This window comes from Argentina anserina, chromosome 2 (genome assembly GCF_933775445.1).
Source record: "Argentina anserina chromosome 2, drPotAnse1.1, whole genome shotgun sequence".
Lineage (NCBI taxonomy): Eukaryota > Viridiplantae > Streptophyta > Magnoliopsida > Rosales > Rosaceae > Argentina > Argentina anserina.
Window position 1 is genome coordinate 3,697,133 of NC_065873.1, and position 21,253 is coordinate 3,718,385.

The 21,253-nt window shown below is 39.0% G+C and overlaps 3 pseudogenes; all 3 read left to right on the forward strand.

Moving 5' to 3' along the window:
* The first annotated feature begins 894 nt into the window (after positions 1-894).
* On the forward strand, positions 895-3,076 carry LOC126782582 (putative F-box/LRR-repeat protein At5g41840; annotated as a pseudogene).
* Positions 3,077-10,761: 7,685 nt separating this feature from the next.
* Positions 10,762-14,824, forward strand: LOC126782590 (putative FBD-associated F-box protein At5g56410; annotated as a pseudogene).
* Positions 14,825-18,604: 3,780 nt separating this feature from the next.
* LOC126782053 (60S ribosomal protein L23-like) lies at positions 18,605-19,211 on the forward strand (annotated as a pseudogene).
* Positions 19,212-21,253: the final 2,042 nt, after the last annotated feature.

A 21,253-nucleotide genomic window follows, 5' to 3' on the forward strand; every position in this document is an offset into this window, starting at 1 on the left:
GTAACGATTTGATTCAGATTATATAAAACAAATCAAAGGCTATAACGTATCAATCCAAGGCAACTTACAAACCAAAGGCAACATGAGAGAGGAAAAAAAGATGGCATATATCCCTCAGAAATGCTAATTTCCGTCATAGACACAGCATATGAATGACACTTCAACCTCAATAAAAAGAGGGAGCACCAAATCATTGAGCTGATATCCATTACATGTCTCTCCCTCATAATACTAAAGTTCGCATCATTGAAATATATGTCATTTTCCCAGTAAATTCACTCTCTCTATTAAGCACAGACAAACCGTAGGCAACATAAAAACCGAAAGGCATAATACAAACCGAAGGCAACGTGTTAACAAACGCAATGAATCAATCAAAGTCATTCATATAAATCTGTTCCAATTTGTATCTACTCAAAAGGCAACATCGAAATCCAAGACAACGTAATAATCTGAATCAGATTATACGACAAATCGAAGGCAACATAATATTCTGAATCAGATTATAAAACAAATCGAAAGCAACGTAAAGATCTGAATCATATTATAAGACAAGTCGAAGGCAACGAAACTCATTAAATCAAAGGCAACACGATAATCGGATTCAGATTATAAGACAAATCGAAGGCAACGCAACTCATAAATCAAAGGCAACGCAACTCATAAATCAAAGGCAACGCCTAAATCATTGTTACCACAAATCGAAACCGCCGCGGTCGATCCAACCGCGCTACCGTGACTACGAATCAATCTGGAAATCGAAAAAGCAAAATCCAAAGAATCAAGAATCTGTGGGACTCAATTCTCTACAGGTTTTTTGTCGAATTGATGTACACGATAGTCACAAGTGAGAAGAATCAAAGGAAAAGGGGAAGTTACCTCGGTAAAGCGAAAATGAAGAGAACAAACCCGGTGGTGGTTGGCAACCAAAAGAGAGAGAAAAGGAACCCAAATCAAAAATCAAAATTGGAAGAGAGGCATAGAGAGAAGTATATTGTAACGGCCGACTCTACAAATATTCATACAGATATATATATATACCGACCCAACAAAACGCAGACCAGTTCAAATGAAACGGCCGTAGAAGAGCTTCCCGACAAATTTGGGCCTGGACTGACCAATAGGCCCATAGCCTAATAGTAGTAAAAGAAAACGATCTTTCACTATCAGTAGCGTCGTCATTTCACTACCGCCGCCGAAAACAAACAGAAATAAGCGGACCGTCGAAACCCTAAAGAGCACAGACGATGATCGAAACCCCCAAACCGCCTCGACCTTCATTCCTTGCTTACCTGATAGCGTCATCGAAAATATCCTCTCATTCCTTCCGATCAAAGACGCAGCTCGGGCGACCGCTGTTTCGAGGCAGTGGGCAGCCCTCTGGCCTTGTTTCCCTGTCATCCATATCGATGAGTCCGATCCAAACAACTGTAAATGCTTGGAGGATCGGAGGCTTATTCCACACTTCGGGGAGAGAGATTTGATCATTTGCGGATGCTATTCCTAACGTCAACGTTTCATAAGCTTCTTGCGCAACTCTCTCAGACGATCCAGGGATCAGAGGCACTTGGACAAGTTGAGGATCCGAGCCAAGTTCTACATTCTCGTCACAGAGTGGGTTGGTTTCGCAATTGAGAGGTGGGTCAAAGAGTTAGACATTCACGTTTTGGATCACTTTCATTCGGTGATCAATGATGATTTCTTGACTTTGAAATCTCTAACTAGCTTGAATCTAGAAAATGTGACTGTTATTGGTCATGTGAGCCTTACCTGCTTGGCAACTCATCCGATGAGCTTGTAATTTCACGTGACAGTCTCAAATCCTTGGATATCATGCACTGTCATTCCCCAAGAGTCTTAGTTACCACCAAGAAGCTGGAGTCTTTTACATTCTATTCTGACAAGGTTATGTACTTGTGGCAATGTGAAAGCTTGAAACATGTGGACGTCTCTTGCAAGCGTTTGAAACAGATTATATTGTGTAATTGCCTAGAAACTATTGTGAACTCGTTTCACACTCCAAATTTAGAGTCTTTGCGTTTAGCGGATATCTGAAAGCCAAGGTCCATTTTCTGGAAGCTCCATCCAATTTAGTGAAGGCTACAATCAGAGTTTTGGAGACCGAATGGCCCATTGAATATTATTCTGCTATGAGAGCTTTCCTCGAATGTTTCGATTGCTTCAAAAAAGTCCAGCTACATATTCATGATGCTGAGGTATTTTATATTATCTCTTTTTTAATGCTTTTGTTGCTGCTTATAGTTTGTAACCTCCTCTCCCTAACATTGCACTGGCTATTTGAACAGTGTTTAGAGAAATAGAACTAATATTTATCCAATTCCCTGAATATGAACTACTTCATATATCTAGACGAGCGTTACTCAAAGTAGTTTAGGAGCACTGGGGAATCTGGAGGAAATTTTTGAAAGATTATGTTGGAAATCCTGAAAAATTTATGGCGGATCCCATAAGCTTCAAATTACCATATTAGAGCTAAGACAGAACATAATTACCTCTATAGGACTCATATTAAGTAAAGTGGTTGCTTTCTGATGGTTAACGTGAACTTTTATAACTAAAGAGTGCAAGGTGCAATTACATGTGACTTGTGATCTCCATATTTGATACTCGTTTGATGTCTTGTAGTGTCTCATAATACCAGAATAGTATCAAGCAGCTGCAGTATATGTTGCACGGACACGGCAAAGAGTGGAGTGTCAACATGTCCGATACGCCCCGACACGCCGATACGACCCGATACGCCTTTTGCTACCACGGACACGGCAAACTGTGCTCCTCCGATCTCCGATCTCACTTATCAGTGGCCTCCCGACGTCTTCTGCTACCACACCATGGCTACTGGTTCTTCTTCTTCTAGCCCGCCACAACGCAAGAGAAGCTCCACAAAGTCGCCGGAGCTCGGGAAATCGGCAACGGGTCCCCATTGCCTCAAAACTCGGACTTGCCGGAATCGAGTTGATGTCGAATCTGCGAGTATAATTAGAGAGAAGGAGAGGCGGTTGTGGTGATGGTGGTGGTCTCGTGGCGAGGCGTCGCTGGAGGGTGGCGGTGCAGCCCGGAGAAGGTCGTGTTGTGTTACTCTATTTTGTAACAGAGGAGAGAGAGAGAGAGAGAGAGAGAAAGAAAGCCGAGGGAGAGAGAAGAGGTGAGGTGATGGTGTGTGGGTTATGTGTAGGGTTTTTGGGTTTTTATAAGTTGATCCAATGGCTGAGATAAGAGGAATGAAATAGATGGATGAGATTTAAAATTGGAAATAAGAATTTCTGAAAAGTTCTTTTAAACATTTCCATAAAACAAAAACTTCTAAAGCTTGTAGAAAATAAACATAGTGTCAAAAAATTATTCCGCGAATATTTATACGCTCGTAGTGACGTGTAGTTTAATAAAAAATATTAAACTACAAATTCAGGGGCTCACAACGACTGAACGAGGCCTCTACCTGACGACGGTGACCTCAATTCTGTTAACGGCTCTATTTGAGTTTTTATAATTGGTGAGGGGATTAAGTATATATAGGGGTTAATATCTATCTCAAGCCGCTGAGTATTAATAGGCTAATTAAAGCTAACCTAAGTTGTTAGGCGAATTTGGTTTTGATTGTGTTGTTTTTGAGAGCTTGATGCTTGCATTTTTATTGTATGGAATAATATTAGTTCTATTGTACAATTGGGTGGTCTGGTGTTGAGAGACTAAGAGTCTTGAAACGAGAATGTGTTTTATTGGTTATATGCATTTTTGTTACTTGACTATTTGATGTTATTTCTTAAAATGATTGTGTAATGGATGAGTTTTACAATTTTAAATTGATATTTTTAATTTATTTTAGGTATATAAAAATGTATAATTATTATTAATTTATCGTATCGGATGATAAGTTTTTGAGATTCGTCATGTGACCGTGTCACGCAAGAAGAAGAAGAAAAAGACGGGGATGAATTACCAGTGATAACATTGTTTACGAGGAAGATGGGGATGATGATGATGTTGATAAGGGAACTGTGAGTAACCACGCAGAGCAATGATATTACTTCTGTAGACGGGGATGAATTACCAGTGATAACATTGTTTACGAGGAAGATGGGGATGATGATGATGATGATGATAAGGGAACTGTGAGTAACCACGCAGAGCAATGATATTACTTCGGTAGAATTGCTTCAGAAAATGATGATTCTTATGTTGTATCATATTCATGTCCCTAAACCTGTATTCCTTATCAACTGATACTTTATGAAACTGGGACTTGCTCTGTTACTGAAAGTAGAAGTGTTTTCGATCATTTAGCTTAGGCAAGGTTGGTTCAGTAAACAGATAAAAGCGAAGCACAGGATGAATTTTGACATTGAAAAGATGTTGTGATTCGATTATGGTAGTGCTTCTGAAAAAGGGGAGGATCCTTGAAGTTCAAGTTACAAGTTACAATATCTAACAATGAAAAACGTTCGCAGCTATAGAAGTCAGAACGTTATTTACAAATGAAACAGCAGTAGAAGAGCAAGGCGATAATATTATTCTATCCCAAAGTCATAACTGCCTAGAAACTAAAAAGAGCTCGTTTCATACTCCCAATCTAGAGACTTTTGAGTTCAGTAGATATCTGAAGACAAAGGTCCGATTTTTTAGAAACTCCGTCAAATTTAGTTAATTGTATAATCAGAGTTGGGAGATAACATGGACCATTGAATATTATTTTGCTATGAGAGAATTTCTTCAAAGTTTCGATTGCTATATGAAAGTGAAGATACCATGGAAGAGACTGAGGTAATTATATAATCTATTTTTCAACTCGTTTTTGCTGCTTGTAGTTTGTAGCCTCCTATTTATAACATTGCTCATAGTTGTCCCAAGAGTTAATTTGACTACGTATGTAATGTAACCTTTTAATTTTAACCCAATTGCCTGAATGCCTTATATATCCTTTGAACTTAGAATTTATACTAGCTTACTCAAAGTTGAATTATGTTTTGTTAGTTCTACTTCCTTATATATTTAAAGCCCAGTTTGACTCCAATTGCCTGAATGCCTTATATATCCTTTGAACTTAGAATTTATACTAGCTTACTCAAAGTTGAATTATGTTTTGTTAGTTCGACTTCCTTATATATTTAAAGCCCAGTTTGACCCCAATGTGAGTATGAAATAAGCTGCTTATGGTGTGTGTTTTGAATAATAAGATGTAAACTTTGTTAGGTGTTTTGTAAATTTTGTTTTCAAGAGTGTGTTTATGACTCAATTGGTATTTTTAAATTTGTAATTGCTCTTTGTCTCATCAACTACTTTCAAAAGCTACAAAGCTTCATTTTGTAGCTTCTATATTTTGATTATAAGCTGCATTAGGAATAAAGAGACTTAGAAATAAGCTGATTCACCAAACACTTTTACCAGATTAAATTAATACATAAGCTAATAATCAAGAATTTAAGCGGGGTCAAACACAGCTTTAAGCTGGTAAAAAAACTGGAGATGGGAGGGCATTCGATATTGAAACCGACTTTGATGAGGCTACAATACTAAAGAAAGGGAAATGCAATAATTAAGAATGATTCATATTCATTGATAGCCCAAACTGGGATGAGGGAATACATATTTGAACTATCAGATGTCACAAGGCTCTGAGAAACAAACAAAAGAGAAGTACAATGTTATCTCATACTCATAGCTAGTCCTACATAACTAGTAATGCCAATAGAGTGAGCTGCATAATTCCATAGGTGTAGAGATCAAAGATGACTTAGGCTACATAATAAGCTGATTAAGAAGAGTAATCGCAACAAGGCCTCCCCCCCCCCCCCCCCCCCCCAGAGAAGAAACTTGTCCTCAAGCGTTGAAATGAGGATACAGGTTGATGTTGGACTGAGCCTTCTCCCAAGTAGCATCAGAGGCAAGCAATCCAGACCATTGAACCAGTCATTTTGTCACAAATCTGTTGCCTTTCTTGATGAAAGCCATATCCAAAACCTTCTCAGGAATCCACTGAAAAGTTCCATCATCTGCAATTGGAGGAAGTGTGGTCGGAACTTGGTTGTCACCAATCATCTGCTTGAGCAATGAAACATGGAACACCGGGTGAAGTTTGGAGTGAGAGGAAAGTTCAAGCTTGTAAGCTACTGCCCAAATTTTAGATTCAATCTGAAATGGTCCATAGAAGTGGGGACAAAGCTTGAAGGCAGGTCGTTTCACAAGTGACTTTTGTCGATAAGGGTGCAATTTCAGGTACACCTATTCTCCAGCCTGAAATTGGTGCTCAGTACGGTACTTGTCACTTTGTTGTTTCATCCGGTTCTATGCCAAAGCCATATTAGACTTGATTAGCTGAATCAGTTCTTCTCGGTCTTGCAGGTCACGATCCACGACAACCACATTAGTTGTGCCTGGCACATACAAAGACATAGATGGTGGTGGTTTGTCATATAAAGCCTGGTACGGCGTCATCTGAATTGCGGAGTGATAAGTGGTGTTATACCACCACTCGGCCCAAGGAAGCAGGGCAACCCAATAAGTGGACAATCAACCACAAAGCATCGAAGGTAATGCTCCAAACAACGATTCACAACCTTGGTCTGTCCATCAAACTGTGGATGATACCCTGAACTTCTACACAACTTGGTACCTTGCAGTTTCAAAAACTTCTCCCAAAATTTGTTCACAAAGGTTGGGTCACAATCACTTGTAATTGAACTAGTCATTCCATGTAGCCGGAAGATCTCTCGGACAAAAACATTTGCAATATCGGCGGCTGTATAAGGATGAGAGATGGCCAGAAAGTGCCCTGACTTGGAGAGCCGATCAACAACCACAAAAATGGCTTTATTTCCCTCCGATGGCGGTAAGCCCTCAATGAAATCCACGGAAATGTCAACCCAAACATGATTAGGAACTAGTAAGGGCTAAAGCATACCTGGAGGGGTCACTAATTCAGAGTTCTGGCACTGCCATTGATCACAAGCTGCCACAAACCTTTTCACATCTTTTCTCATGCCCGGCTAAGAAAAATTTTGAACAAGGCGAAGGTAAGTATGGAGGTACCCGAATGACCCGCGGTCAATGAAGAGTGAAACTCAGCAAGAATCTTACAACGCCAATCATAAGTAGAGGGAACATATTGCTTACCCTTGTAAAACAAACGGCCATTGTGCTAGTCAAAGTGCTTCTTCGAGAAAGAATTGTTCTGCAAGACCGTGATAATCTCACTAGCCACTTGATCAATGAGGCAATCATGGTCAATGGCACCTAAACTCTCAAAGAGAGGAATAGAGACCCTGAGAATGTTGCAAAGCTCCAATTTTTGAGAGAGAGCATCAGCGGCTAAATTGAGAGTGTTGGGGCAATAAACAATCTTGTGGTTGTAGCCCATCAATTTGTATAGCCATTTATGCTGAGAAGGGGTTAAAATTCGTTGATCCAACATATGTTTAAGAGGTTGGTGATCGGTGATGATGGTGAAGGAATTGCCAAGGAGGTAGATGTGAATTTACAGTAGTACCCGTGAGGCCCAGAAAACCCCGCAGTAGTACACAGAGAGAGGTTTGGCGATGAGCCAATAGTGTTTGATGAATTTACAATAGTACCCTGTCAGGCCCAGAAAACCATGCAAGCCCTTGATAGTCTTTGGCTGAGCCCAATTGACAATGATGTGGACTTTTTCATAATCCATTTTATAATACTCCGAAATTTAGTATTTAGTATTTAATACTATAAAGTTATATTAATTTAGAATTAATTTAATTTTTCTTTTAATATTTCTCTTTAGAAACCAATGATGCTAAGGTACATACTTTCAAAGATAAAAAAATATTTTTATAAGTATTAGACCACGATTTGAATACGTTAGCTCATATTCTTGCATATACTCGATACTTTGTAATCGAGTTTAAGACTAATACTAATAATATTATATTTTATGCATTATATTAGTATTAGATAGTGCAAATATATTGAAAACCTTATGAAAGGAATATACTAAATATCCTTTTATTTTTTAGAATAACACATATAAATGTGTTTTTTATATCTACATATATATATAATCCTTATGTCAATATATTTTGAACCTAGCTGATTTATTTTTATGTTTTATCCCATCACACTATTTTGTTTTCTTTGTCAACAACCACACTAACTAGCTAGGTCATCACTCAATATTACTTATTGAGAATGGTAGGTGAGAATTGAACTTTTGTGTTCCTTCTTGGCTTATTCATAGTTGAGAGTTGCCTCAAGTTTTCTTCACACTTCAAAATCAGAAATCATGCAAGTCTAGAGTTCTCTTAGTTGATAGAAAACTCAACCATCCAATATTTCTCAAGCTAAAATTCTAGCATTCACACTCTCTCTTAAATAAGTTTATTCTTTACTAAAGTAATCCAACTTTAGATCCACATCAAAACCTTTATTTCACCCCTGAAACTTCAAGGTAAGTACATATTACATCCTTATAATCTTTTATCTTTTAAGATTTATCAAAGTGCATAACTAATGATAAAATGTAAAAGATCATGTTTTGGTAAGAGTTATATTTTCATATTTTATAATATCTGAGTTTGTCCAAGGTAATAATATAATTATATTCCTCATGAGAAATTCTTCAATTTAGACTTTTGAATCACTCAAAAATGTTTAGAATTGAAGAAGTTATGGCTAATCAAAGTTAGAATTGATAAACTTACTGAAAATCTTTTGTAGCACTCACAACTTTAAAAACCTATATCTGACTCATTTCTTAACCATTTTCCACAAACTTTATATCAAATTAAAGTATAAGACCTCTACTTTTAATCTGGAAAGTTTCAGAAGAAATGATAAAATGTTTGTTACAAGTAGAATATGTAGACATCTAAGATGATAACTTGATGATCGGTTTCTGCACTGCTACTGTGTTTGAACTTTTTTGGACTCAATGACTTTGAACTGGACTGTATGACTTATCATATTGGATTCCTTACGAAAAATCCTTGAACATAGATTCATCACTTGCCTAATTTGGAAGTTTATTGATTAAGTTATCGATACGGAAAGTTGACAAGCTTTGACATTATTATTTGGATGACAATTGCTACTTTGGACAAAGATTTTTCTTATTATGAAAGAAATGACTACTAATTTTTCGACTACTAACTAATATTATTTAATTACTTTTAATTTAAAGTACATTTACTTTATTTGCACATTTACTTTTAAGTTTATTAACTTTTTTATTTCATGCATACATTGAGTTATTGATAAGTATTAATATCTTGGTGTAAGATTATATATATATATATATATTTAGTATTTAAATATTGTCTTAATTACTAAACTTTGTGATATTTTATTGACGTTATAGAGTTGGAGGTGTGAAGCCGGGTGATTAGTATTACTCCGTGCTTAAGTGAATTGCTGGTAAAATTATTTTGTGTTTTGTGAGTTAGCCTTGAGCCCTAATCCCTACAGATAGTGCACTATTATACTCATAGGAGAATTGACCTTGAGTATACATATTTTGGTATTGGCCTCGGTATGCTAAGGCGTATCCATGTTTTGGGTAAACGTGAACCCTAACATGTGACTTTGTGCTTAATTACCAGTTTTCTTAAAAATTCACACAATTGATTGAATATATTGATACTGATATGTATCTATTCACATAAGTAAGAATTTGTGTGACCAAATACACCTGATTCTTGGTACATTTTACTTGGTTGTTCATATTTAAATTTCTCATTAGCCAAATTATTATAAGAATGTATTATGTACTTACTCGGTCTGTGTTACTCATGATGCTACACAATCTTATTTTCAGGTAATGAGTAGATGTTTGGGGAATGTGATGAATCTACTAAATAAAATGATGGTTTTTCTTCACTTATTATTTCAAGACAATAAATGTGAGACTCATGTATCGTCGCTAAATTTCAGTATTTCTAAATCTGTTGTATTGTAAAATAACTCTGATTTTGTTTCCTAATAAAAGTATTACTCAGACATATAACTTTTCTATCAGTTTTATTGAGGAAATTTTATTAGTTTTAAAGTCACATCTCTAATTCGGGAACCATATTTACATATAATAGTGGTCTCGAATTTGGGGGTGTGACACATTTCCACACCTTTTTCCGAGACCACATGTCTCAAATAAGACACCTTTTCTTTAGCAAATGTAGATTAGAGAGCTTGACTTTAAGATCATTAGCACGTAGTAAATCAAATACAATGCGTATATGAACACAATGACTCTCCATATTCTTGCTATAAATTAAAATATCATCAAAGAACACCAAAATAAACCTCCGAAGATGCGGCTTGAACAACAAGTTCATCAAAGCTTGAAATGAGGATGGAGCATTAGAGAGACCAAATGGCATAAAAAGGAACTCATAGTGGCCCTCATGAGTTTGGAAAGCCGTCTTACGGATGTCCTCTGGAAACATACGAATTTGGTGATATCTGGACCTGAGATTAAGCTTGGAAAAATAACGGGCACTATGTAACACATCAAGAAGCTCATCAACCATCTGAATCGGGATGCGATCTTTGATGGTGATCGAGTTAAACTCATGATAGTCCACGCAAAAACGCCATGTACCTTCCTTTTTGCGAACCAATAGTACTAAAGAGGAATACAGGCTGCAGCTTTGGCGAATTATGCCTTGCGAAAGCATTTCATTAACTTGGGCCTCTATTTTAGTCTTTTGTGAGTGAGCATACTTATAGGGTCTCACATTGACTGGGATGGAGTTGAGTTGTAGCTGGATTCGATAAACAATGACCCGAGAGGGAGTTAGGCCCATTGGGGGTTCAAAAATATCTACAAATGTGGATAAAAGGCTGGTAATAGTGAGGTCCAACTCACCCTCCACCAAGGCATGAACATGAAGTGGGGACTCTATCTGTTCACGTGATATATATTTAAATATGGCTTTATCGTCCATACTGGAGTGCCTAGAGGTTATGTCATGCAAAATGTGATGCTGCCCATCGACGACAAAGGTCATCACCTTACCCCTGAAATGTCAGCCAATGTATCCTAGTGTATCCAACCATTCTGCGTCGAGGACCAAATCACACCCGACAACATGGAGGAGAGGAAGGAATTGGTAAATTGATACCCCTGCATAGTAACGGTAACTTGATGGACTTCATCGGAGGGAGTGACATCATGGCCGGAGGCAGATGTGAAATGGAGGTTCTTCAGTTGTGTAATTTGCAAACCCAACCGGCCGGCCACTTCCGGGTACAAGAAATTCATCACTGACCCGCAATCAATGAAAACACAAATGGGTTAACCCATAACAACTCCATCTGGACCTTGGACTGACCTAGTGAGATGCATCACCTCACTGAGGGAGGTGTTGGTGATGGTGTGTAACGGCAGCTTCAGAAACTCATCCACTACCTCGAGATCTGATTGCTCTGCCTAGTTCTTTTCCGAAGATTGGGCTACCTCCATTGATGCTTCACACTCCACAATAGCATGAATCGGTTGCTTGCAAATATGATTGCTAGAGTATGATTCAGCACAACGGATACAAAGGTTTCGAGCATGGAAGTAACGTTGCTCGACAATGGAAAATGTACGATTCAGGCGATATGTGGTGGAAGGATTGGTGTTTTGATTGGGAGGACAGTAGTTGGTTGTGGAGGAAGAAGGTGAGTTGGTGTTGGAAGAGACTGGAGAGAATGAGGAAGTGGTGTTTCAGTTTTGAGATAAGGAAAGATTCGGGGACGGTAAGGTTGGCTCGAACGCAACGTAATATTCTGGTTTCGAAACATCGAGCAAGACGTTGCGCCTCGGCAAGTGACTGAGGGTTAAAAGCATTGACCTCATGTAGTATCTCTAGTCATAGCCCTTCAATGAAAATTGGCACAAGCTCGGACCAGCCCAATACGAAGCACAACAAGATAACTTGGTGAAGCTGGATTTGAAATCTTCAAGAGAAGAGGTCTGTTGGAGGTGAGCTAGGCAGCCCTTGAATTTTGATTGGTTTCCCGCACCAAATCGACTCAAAATGGCGGCAATGAAGTCAACCCAAGTGGGATTAGGGTGGTGAATCTCGTAAAAATCCATCCAAACTGATGCGTCAGGCCCAAAGTGGCCGGCAACCGACTATACACGGTCAAATTCAGGGATATGATTGACACGAATGTACCTTTCCACCATGGCCAACCAGCCAACGACATCTTCACCGGTAAATCGGGGCAATTCCAACTTGGGGGGGGGGGGGGTGCGGAACATGTTGTGGTGGTGGTGGGTAAGGATATTGCTACGGGGGGTAAGCATCATTGGGTGGTGGGTAGCCATATGCTTGTGAGGGAGTAAAAAATTGCGGCTATTGCAGATTTTAAGGGGTATTAGCAAGATGAGCTTGTGGTAGAGTGTGATGGTGGTGTGTGGTGAGGAGATGGCGGCGGGTTAGGACTGAAATCAGTAAGGGAAGGTGTCGTGAAAGACCCAAATTGATAGGGTGTTGTAGGGAGTTGATTACCAGAAAAAGTTGTGGCCCAGCTAATGGTATGAATATAACCGAAGCGGATAAAGGAGTTGCAATACCTGAGGGTCCGGCGTGGTTTACTACAGACGGTGGAGGAGGGTGGGTAGCGTTAACACGCTCATTCAGCAGAGTGTTATGCAGGGCTGCAAATTGGTGGTTCATCCACGTTTGATTCCGGGCGATGGTCTCGATTGTATGCTGCAGCTAATCATTCTGAGAATGAAGGGAGTCATTCTGGTCTTGGAGGCTGTCTACTGTGGCCTGGAAGGTGGCTAATTGGTCAGTTGAGATGGAATAAAATGGGGGTCGCTGAGTGGAAGTGGGAGAATTGGTTGGGGCGGGGGAGCGTGGTGGTGTGAGTGCGACTCGTCGAGTAGGGGTGTTGATGGGTGGAACGTGTCCATCTTGGGAAGAGAGGGAAGGGTGAGGGTTTTGATTCCCATGCATCGAAACCAAGCTCTAATACCAATTAATGAGGCTACAATACTAAAGAAAGGGAAAAATAATAATTAAGAATGATTCATATTCATTGATAGCTCAAACTGGGATGAGGGAATACATATTTAAACTATCAGATGCCATAATGCTCCGAGAAACAAACAAAAGAGAAGTATAATGTTGTCTCATACTTACAGCTGGTCCTAGATAACTAGTAATGCGAAAAGGGTGAGCTGCATAATTCCATGGGTGTAGAGATCATATTACTAAAGATGACTTGGGCTGCATAATAAGCTGATTAAGAAGAGCAATCGCAACAGACTTCACCTAGGCCCTAGTCATGCCAAAGCAGTTGGCAGTTTGCCCTTAACTCTGCAATAGAACATTATGTCTATTTCTCCTGACCGCCCATATTACATTTGCGTGGAGACCATTTGCCGTAGTATTAACCATTTGCGTAAATTTTGCTATTATAAAAATACAAACATACATTCCTGTCATTCACAGGTTTCCTTACTGGGTCAGGATTATTCCAAATTTCAAACCTTTAGCCATTTGGCTGCAAAAATTTAGAAAATAATAAAGCTAGTTGTAGGGGATCTGGGATCATATATACATACATTACCATAATAATTAAATTGAGAATCCGAAGCTTCTAGACAAGTTGAGAATCCGAGCCAAGTGCGAACTTGGATACGATGAGACTTTAGTCGAACGGTGGGTTGAGTTCGCAGTTGAGAGGTGTGTCAAAGAGTTGGACATTCGATTATTGTGTATATCTAGTCACTACCAGATAGCCCATAGTGTTTTAAATTCGCAATCTTGGATTAGTTTGAATTTGGAGAATGTGCAAATGTATGCTTGTTCAGACATTGTTGATGATCGTGTGAACCTGCCCTTATTGAGAACCATGTCCCTGACAGAGGTGCTATTTATGGATGATCAGGCTGACCCAGCAATATGGACCATTCCCACATTGATTTCGGGGTGTCCTCGCCTCGAGCATTTGTCAATTCATAGAGGTTTGCTTGGCTACAATGCCCATCAGCTTGACATTTCGAGTGACAGTCTGAAATCCTTGGAAATTACCTATTGTCATTCCAGGACAGTTGGAAGTTACTGCCAAGAATCTTGAGTCTTTTAGGTTCTATTCGGATTGCAGTACCTGTCCTGACCATGGCATAATGTACTTGTGGGAATGTGATAGCTTGAAACACGTCGACATCTCTTGCAAGGGGTTGAAACACCTTCTGTTGCATAATTGCCAAGAAACTATGGAGAGCTCAATTTGCACTCCAAATCTGGAGTATTTTGAGTACGGTGGACATCTGAAGAGCAAGGTCCATTTTGTGGAACCTCCATCAAATTTATTAAATGCTAGAACCGTATTTTGGGGGCCTCATGGTCATCTGAATATTATTCATCTATGAGAAATTTTCTTGAAAGTTTTGATTGCTCCAGAAAAGTGGATTTACGTCTTGACGAGGCTGAGGTAATATATACAATCAATTCTTTTGCTGCTGCTTATGGTGTGTGCTTCTAATATGTAACATGACACATAGTTGTTTCCAAACCTAGACTGGATTCCCCGTGCTTTTATCATAAAGCCTTCAAATTACCATAGTAGTCAGGACATGATGTGTCTATATGACTTAGATTGGTTCAATTTTACTTATCGTTGGTTAATATGAGCATTTAAATTGGATTATCTTACATATTCACTAAAATGCGAAGTGCATGATGACATAACATTTTTTTTTTGCGCTTTTCATCTTTATTTACTTGTTATTAATGGCTTGTAGGGTGTCTTAGTACCAGAACATTGCAGAACAGAATGGTCTCCTCCATTACATAGTATTAAGGATTCAAATTTGCTCACCCCCACCTTAAGGGGGTGATATCACCACTCGGTAGAACTCTTCCACGTATAAACATGATCAACTAGAGTAAACTATCTCTTGATTATCACAAAATGTACGTGATTAATCTAATATAAATACAATATTATTTCTCATCTCCATGACCTCATCAACTTCTTCCTTTTGATTGAGGCAATTTTACAGAGAGATCAGAGATGGCAAAATGACCGAGCGAAAATTTTTATAGCATTGGACCCAAACCCCAAATACCTCAATTATCAAAATAAACTCAAACTATAATGATTACAATCCTCTACAACAAAAACCACAGAGAAATCTCAAAACCCATTTGTATTTTGTCTTTTATTTGATTTTCTGCTACAAAAGCCAGTGAACAATTCTTACAGATGAAACAAATAACTATGTTTCGATGGGTTTGCAACGATGGAGAATTCGGGGGCTTTAGTGTGGAGATGAGATTGGCTAACATTGCAATTGAGAGAGAGAGAGAGAGAGAGAGAGAGAGAGAGAGAGGAGTTGAGTAGAAGGCGAGTATGAAACTAATCGGCTATAGTTGCATATGTTCAGTTGAGAGAGACAATCATACATTTAAGAAAAGTTTTCTAATAATCAACTTAGGATTATTCATTAACTTAACCATAGTTAGCCCATAATCTAGATTATCATACATGGGAGTTATTAATTGGGTGATATCACCCCGTTAAAGGTGGGGGTTAGCAAATTTGAATCTAACTGTCCACAATTGGTCAGTTGACCATCCTCTATTTTCTACTGCTAAAAAGATTGGTCTTTTTTGAAGTTCTTGTTATTAAGATTATTTCTCTTTTGATTGAGTGATTTACAAAAAATATTGTAGATGAATGTGTATACCTTAAGCAGGTTGGGAGGAATTTTATCTATTTGTCTATTTGATTCTATACGTTGATGATATTTTCCTAGCTAGTACTGATATGAAGTCACTAAAACCTTCTTATCTAATAATTTTACATGAAGGATCTTGGTGGAGCATCTTTTATTTTAGGGATTGAAATAAAATGAGACAGAAAACAATGCTTATTAGGACTCTCATAATGCTTATATTGGTGAGATAATTAGTCATAGAGCCATCTTGGAAGCCATATTTTCATATAAACACACTCCCTTCTTTTTTTCTTTTTTTTTAATCTATACCCAATTAGTTATTTCAACATTCCTTATAAGTTTTATTTTTATAATTTTTTTTTTACAGTTTTGCCCTTCTGATTGACAAAGAAAAACATTTTCTAGATATGAACAATTTTTCCCTTCTGGCTTCACAGTTTTGCCCTTCTGGTTGACTAATCAATTTTTTTTCCTTATATAATCCTTATTTTATGTTGTTGACATGAACACACATTCTATATATATATATATATATATGCTCATTTTTGTTTCTAATACAAATTTGTAGTTCTTATCTTTCTTATATGAAGGTAGTGTTTTTTGAAAGAATTTCATACATATTTTTCTCAATAAAACCAAATGTTACCGCATAATATTGAGAACAAGAGATGCAAGAGGAGGCAATCATGGTACTTCTCATTGACTCTCCTAGTCATAGTTGAAGAAAGATTATTGAAAGAGAAGAAGAAATTAAGAGATATGAGATCAAGAAATATAACATGATCTGGTAAGTACTTTATACGTTATGCTAAAAATTCCTCATCTTCTTTCTAGATAATATTGTCTTCCTTATATGTATATTTGAACAAGACAATGTTGTCTTCCTTATAGGTGTATTTTCTTATGCTAAAAGTTCCTCATCGTAAGGTACTAGTCATATTTTTTCTAGATTATATTGTCTTTCTTATAGATATATTTTCTTATTCATAGACAATGTTGTCTTCCTTATATGTATAATTAAACAAGACAATGTTGTCTTCCTTATAGGTATAATTAAACAAGACAATGTTGTCTTACTTGTAGGTTTATTTTCTTATGCTAAAAGTTCCTCATCGTAAGGTACTGGTCATCTTTTTTTTAGATTATATTGTCTTCCTTATAGGTATATTTTCTTATTCCTAGATAATGTTGTATTTCTTATAGGTATAATTAAACACAAGACAAGTTGTCTTCCTTGTAGGTATATTTTCTTATGCTAAAATTTTCTCACTGTAAGGTACTCATCTTTTTTCTAGATAATCTTATTTTTCTTATAGGTATTTCTTATTTTACCCAACTCCTAGAGGTTAAGTATATCATCAAGCAACTCATATTAGTTAGGTATATTATAATAAGTATGATGGAGTCAAACAAATATTTATGTAATTTTAGTAATAATAATTTATCTATAATGACGGTAGCAATAAATTGAGTTTTAATCATGGAATAATCTCAATCTTTTTTTATTAGGATTGGGTAAATTAGCATGAAAATCACGATTGTGGTTTTTAATTTGGGTTCATGACATGTTTAGTAAATATTGGCAAAATTAGGTTTTGTTATCCACGTCTTAAATTTTTTTTAATTAATAATTTACCTAATAAATAGAGTTTGTTGCAAAATGAAGAGGAGGGTTTAATGTAAAATGGGTCTACCCAAATGGGTGTATATCTAAATACCCCTATATTGGGGGGGGGGGGGGTGGGGGGGGGGGGCATGCAAGTCTGGTACATGCACATGTATGGACCAATGCTTAATTGATAAGGTCACTGAAGAGCAGATAGTAAGGGAGGAAGATCTACGAGGATTGACACAAGGCTAATCGCAGGCCAAAAATGTGATCAGAAAAACACACACACTGAGTCCAAAAATGTGATCAGAAAAACACACACACTGAGTGTACGCATAGAAGAACCTGAGCAATGGCTTCCATGTAATCAATAGCATACTTAGGTTTTTCTATGCACTCCTCACAGTGTCTGAAAGTGTGTTTCTGATCAAACTTATGCTCACAGATTTGGCCCAAATGTTCTAAACTGTAGTTGTGTTAATTCATCATGTTGTTTAGTTTCTAGAAAAGGAAGGTGTGGAGTAGAAAAATCCTATATAAACCCAACGCGTCATTTCACTAGCGCACTCAAAAAATGAGCAGACGGTTCAAATACCTTGCTCTCACAGATGATGCTCTGAACCCATAAACCGCTGCCGCCTTCAAACCTTACTTACCTGACATTATCATTGAGAACATCCTCTCCTTCCTTCTGTTAAACGGCGGCCCAATCCAACGCTGTTTCGAAGCAGTGGGCAACTCTCTGGCCTTCCTTCCCTATTATTAGTCTCGACGAGGAATGCTTTAGAGAACATGGATGCTTCCTAAGCTTCTTGCACCACTCTCTCCGACAATGCACAAATCAGAGGCACTTGGACAAGTTAAGGATTCGAGCCAATCTCGACTACTGCGAAAATTTGGTGCGTGAATGGATCGATTTCGCAGTTAAGAGGCGTGTCAAAGAGTTGGAGATTCTTGATTTGGATGTGAGTGATAAATAGCTCAAGAACTTAGTTACTGCCAAGAATCTTGAATGGTTTACATTCTATTTGGATTGTACGTGTCCTTACCATAGGACTATGTGGCTGTATGAATGTGACATCTTGGAATATTTGGATATCTATTGCAAGGGGTTGAAACTGCTTTCCATGCATAATTGCCTATAAACTATCAGTGTTTTCAAAGGCGAAATTGAGGCGCGCCCTGGGCACGCTCCGGTGCGATGCGGCAACAAAAAGCCTCGCCACCCCAGAATGAGGCGACTTGTTGAAAAAGCAGAAGAAAAGCGTTGGGGCGGCCTGTTTTTGCCGAAGGCGAGCACTGATGCGGACGCTCAGTCTCTTGTTTTGAGCCGCAGCCACCCAAAATGTCAAACCGAGGACGCGGAGGATCCGCCCGAAACAAGTTTCGGATGTCGCTGGGTCTACCGGTGGCGGCGACGGTGAACTGCGCCGACAACACCAGAGCGAAGAATCTGTACATCATTTCCGTCAAGGGAATCAAGGGTCGTCTAAATCGTTTGCCTAGCGCTTGCGTCGGCGACATGGTCATGGCCACCGTCAAGAAAAGAAAACCTGATTTGAGGAAGAAGGTCATGCCGGCCGTCATCGTCAGGCAGCGCAAGCCATGGCGCTGAAAAGGACGATGTCTTCATGTACTTTGAAGATAATGCTGGTGTTATTGTCAATCCCAAGGGAGAAATGAAAGGGTCTGCGATTACTGGTCCTATTGGGAAGGAGTGTGTTGATCTGTGGCCGAGGATAGCTAGTGCTGCTATTGCCATTGTTTGAGTGATACCATCCTCCATCTCTCCAGAAGACAGATCTTGGTGTTGTCCTTTTTCTTGTTTGATAATAGACGTCTCCTAAATTTGACAGAGTTTTGCTTAATGGGTCTCATATTTTGTGTAAACTTGAAAATATGCTTTTGCTATGGATATTCTCATGGTTAGTTTTATGAATGGAGTGTTCAGACTTAAAATTAAAAAAAAAACACTAATACGCCCTGAGCAAAAGGAAGAAGATGAAGTCGTTGACTTTTTAATCAATCTTTCCATCAAAACGACAACATATCAATTAATACAGCACACATAATAATCATGGAGACCGGTGGGCTCGGCCCAGCTTATTGCTACTTTGGATAGTTTTGAAGATGGCCTCTAAAAGTTGGAAATATATTTATATCTACATAAATGTTTTTTTTAACCTATATAGATTCATATCTTATTTATGAACATATTACATTAAAATAATATATGTTGAAAAGGCGGTCGCCTTAGGTCGCCTTAACACGCCGATGCTCTCGCCTCGTAAGGCTTCCTCACATCGCTTTCGCCTTTGTTTTTGCCTTTGAAAACATTAGAAACTATAGAGAAATGGATTAACACTCCGAATCTAGAGATTTTTCAGTTTAGTGGATATATGAAAGGCAAGGTTCTTTTTTGTAGAAGCTCCGTCAAACTTGTTGAAAGCTACAATCACTGTTTTGGATGATTTATACCCCATTGAATTATTTCCCACTTTGAGAGATTTTCTTGGAAGTTTCGAATGTAATTTCCTCGGACGAAAGCATACACCAATGTCAGGAATCCCTGACACACTTCTAACTCCTGCAATGATGCAGCTCGTCGGTGAAACTATTGGAAGAGTGCTTCAAGTCGATGAGGGATCTCTGAACCGTGGCGTTGTTAGGGTTAGATTAAACCTACCCCTAAATGATCTGGTTAAACTTGAGCGTCGGATTCCACCCCCCCCCCTCCCTGATGTGATATTGGTGGAATATATGCAAGGTTTCTTGGTAGATGCAGGGTCTGCACCATAATCAATCATTGGGGGGGTGCACTATGCACCATGTCCTTGTGAATCCTGTGATGATGATAATTCTCTGACATCCAATTCCGAGGTTCCAGTAGGCCGAGACATTGATGATCCTCGCTTCTTTCTATCTGACCGTCCCTTGGAAGCATGTGCACCTTACTCGCCTCCTAAGCATCCATCATCATGCTCAGTCGTCATATAGGCATCCCTTGTCACATTTCACCCATGGGGATAATCATATGGCAATTCGCCCCCAAGGTGTTAACTTGTTGGGCAAGGCTCACCTCCACGTCATGCCTCCCACATATCATCCTGACACATATCTGACTTGCAAGCATACTCTTTCTTAGGCCACTTGCCCGCATCTGCCCACTATAGGCTTCCTTCCTTCTAGCACGGTGTCGCCCTTCCGTGCTTGCTGGCAACTCTTTCCTTTGGGTAAGGTCGAACCTCTAACCTATGCCTGCGTCAGTTTACTTCGTGGCCATTGCACACCACAGAGTTCAGACACATCTTCCTTAAGCCCACAAGTTCCCCCATGCCGATGACATAAGGATTGCCCACGTACAAGCCTCACCACCTGCATGGACCCGCAATATCGGTCTACTGGCCGATACTGTCCATGAGACATCCTGAATCATGGAAACGCATGCCGCCCCTCTTTGGCGACATCTACCTGACTCCTAGGTTCTCTAAGGTTCCCCAAGGTCCCCCAGGAGTGACTCGCTTAGTGCCCCATAAGGCCGGCACCGTGGGTGGTGGAGAGTGAGACACCAGGTACCCCCCCTATAGAGCATATTAGAAAAAACTAGCCTTGGCAGGAGGAAACATCAAATATCCGAGGACGGGCAACTTCCATAATTAATTAATATAAGCTCCTAAAAATATGTCGTCAAGTGCATTGATATTTTTTCGACGTCCCGGACATTTTTCGTGTTCAGACTTTTCTCAAATTCCGAGCCTAAGTGCCTCGAACCTAGACGTTCATCTTAATTACGAAACTGCCACCTGGACATGCCACCTGGACATGCCACTTGACACCCAATCAACTTGCAATCAGTCTGCATGCTTGTCGCTGGACACCCTCTCTTCGGCATAGCCCCTAGGAAGTGTCACGATGACACAACCATTTGTGCAGCTCGTGACACCCTCCCCCACTTACAATGTCAATGCCCTTCATTG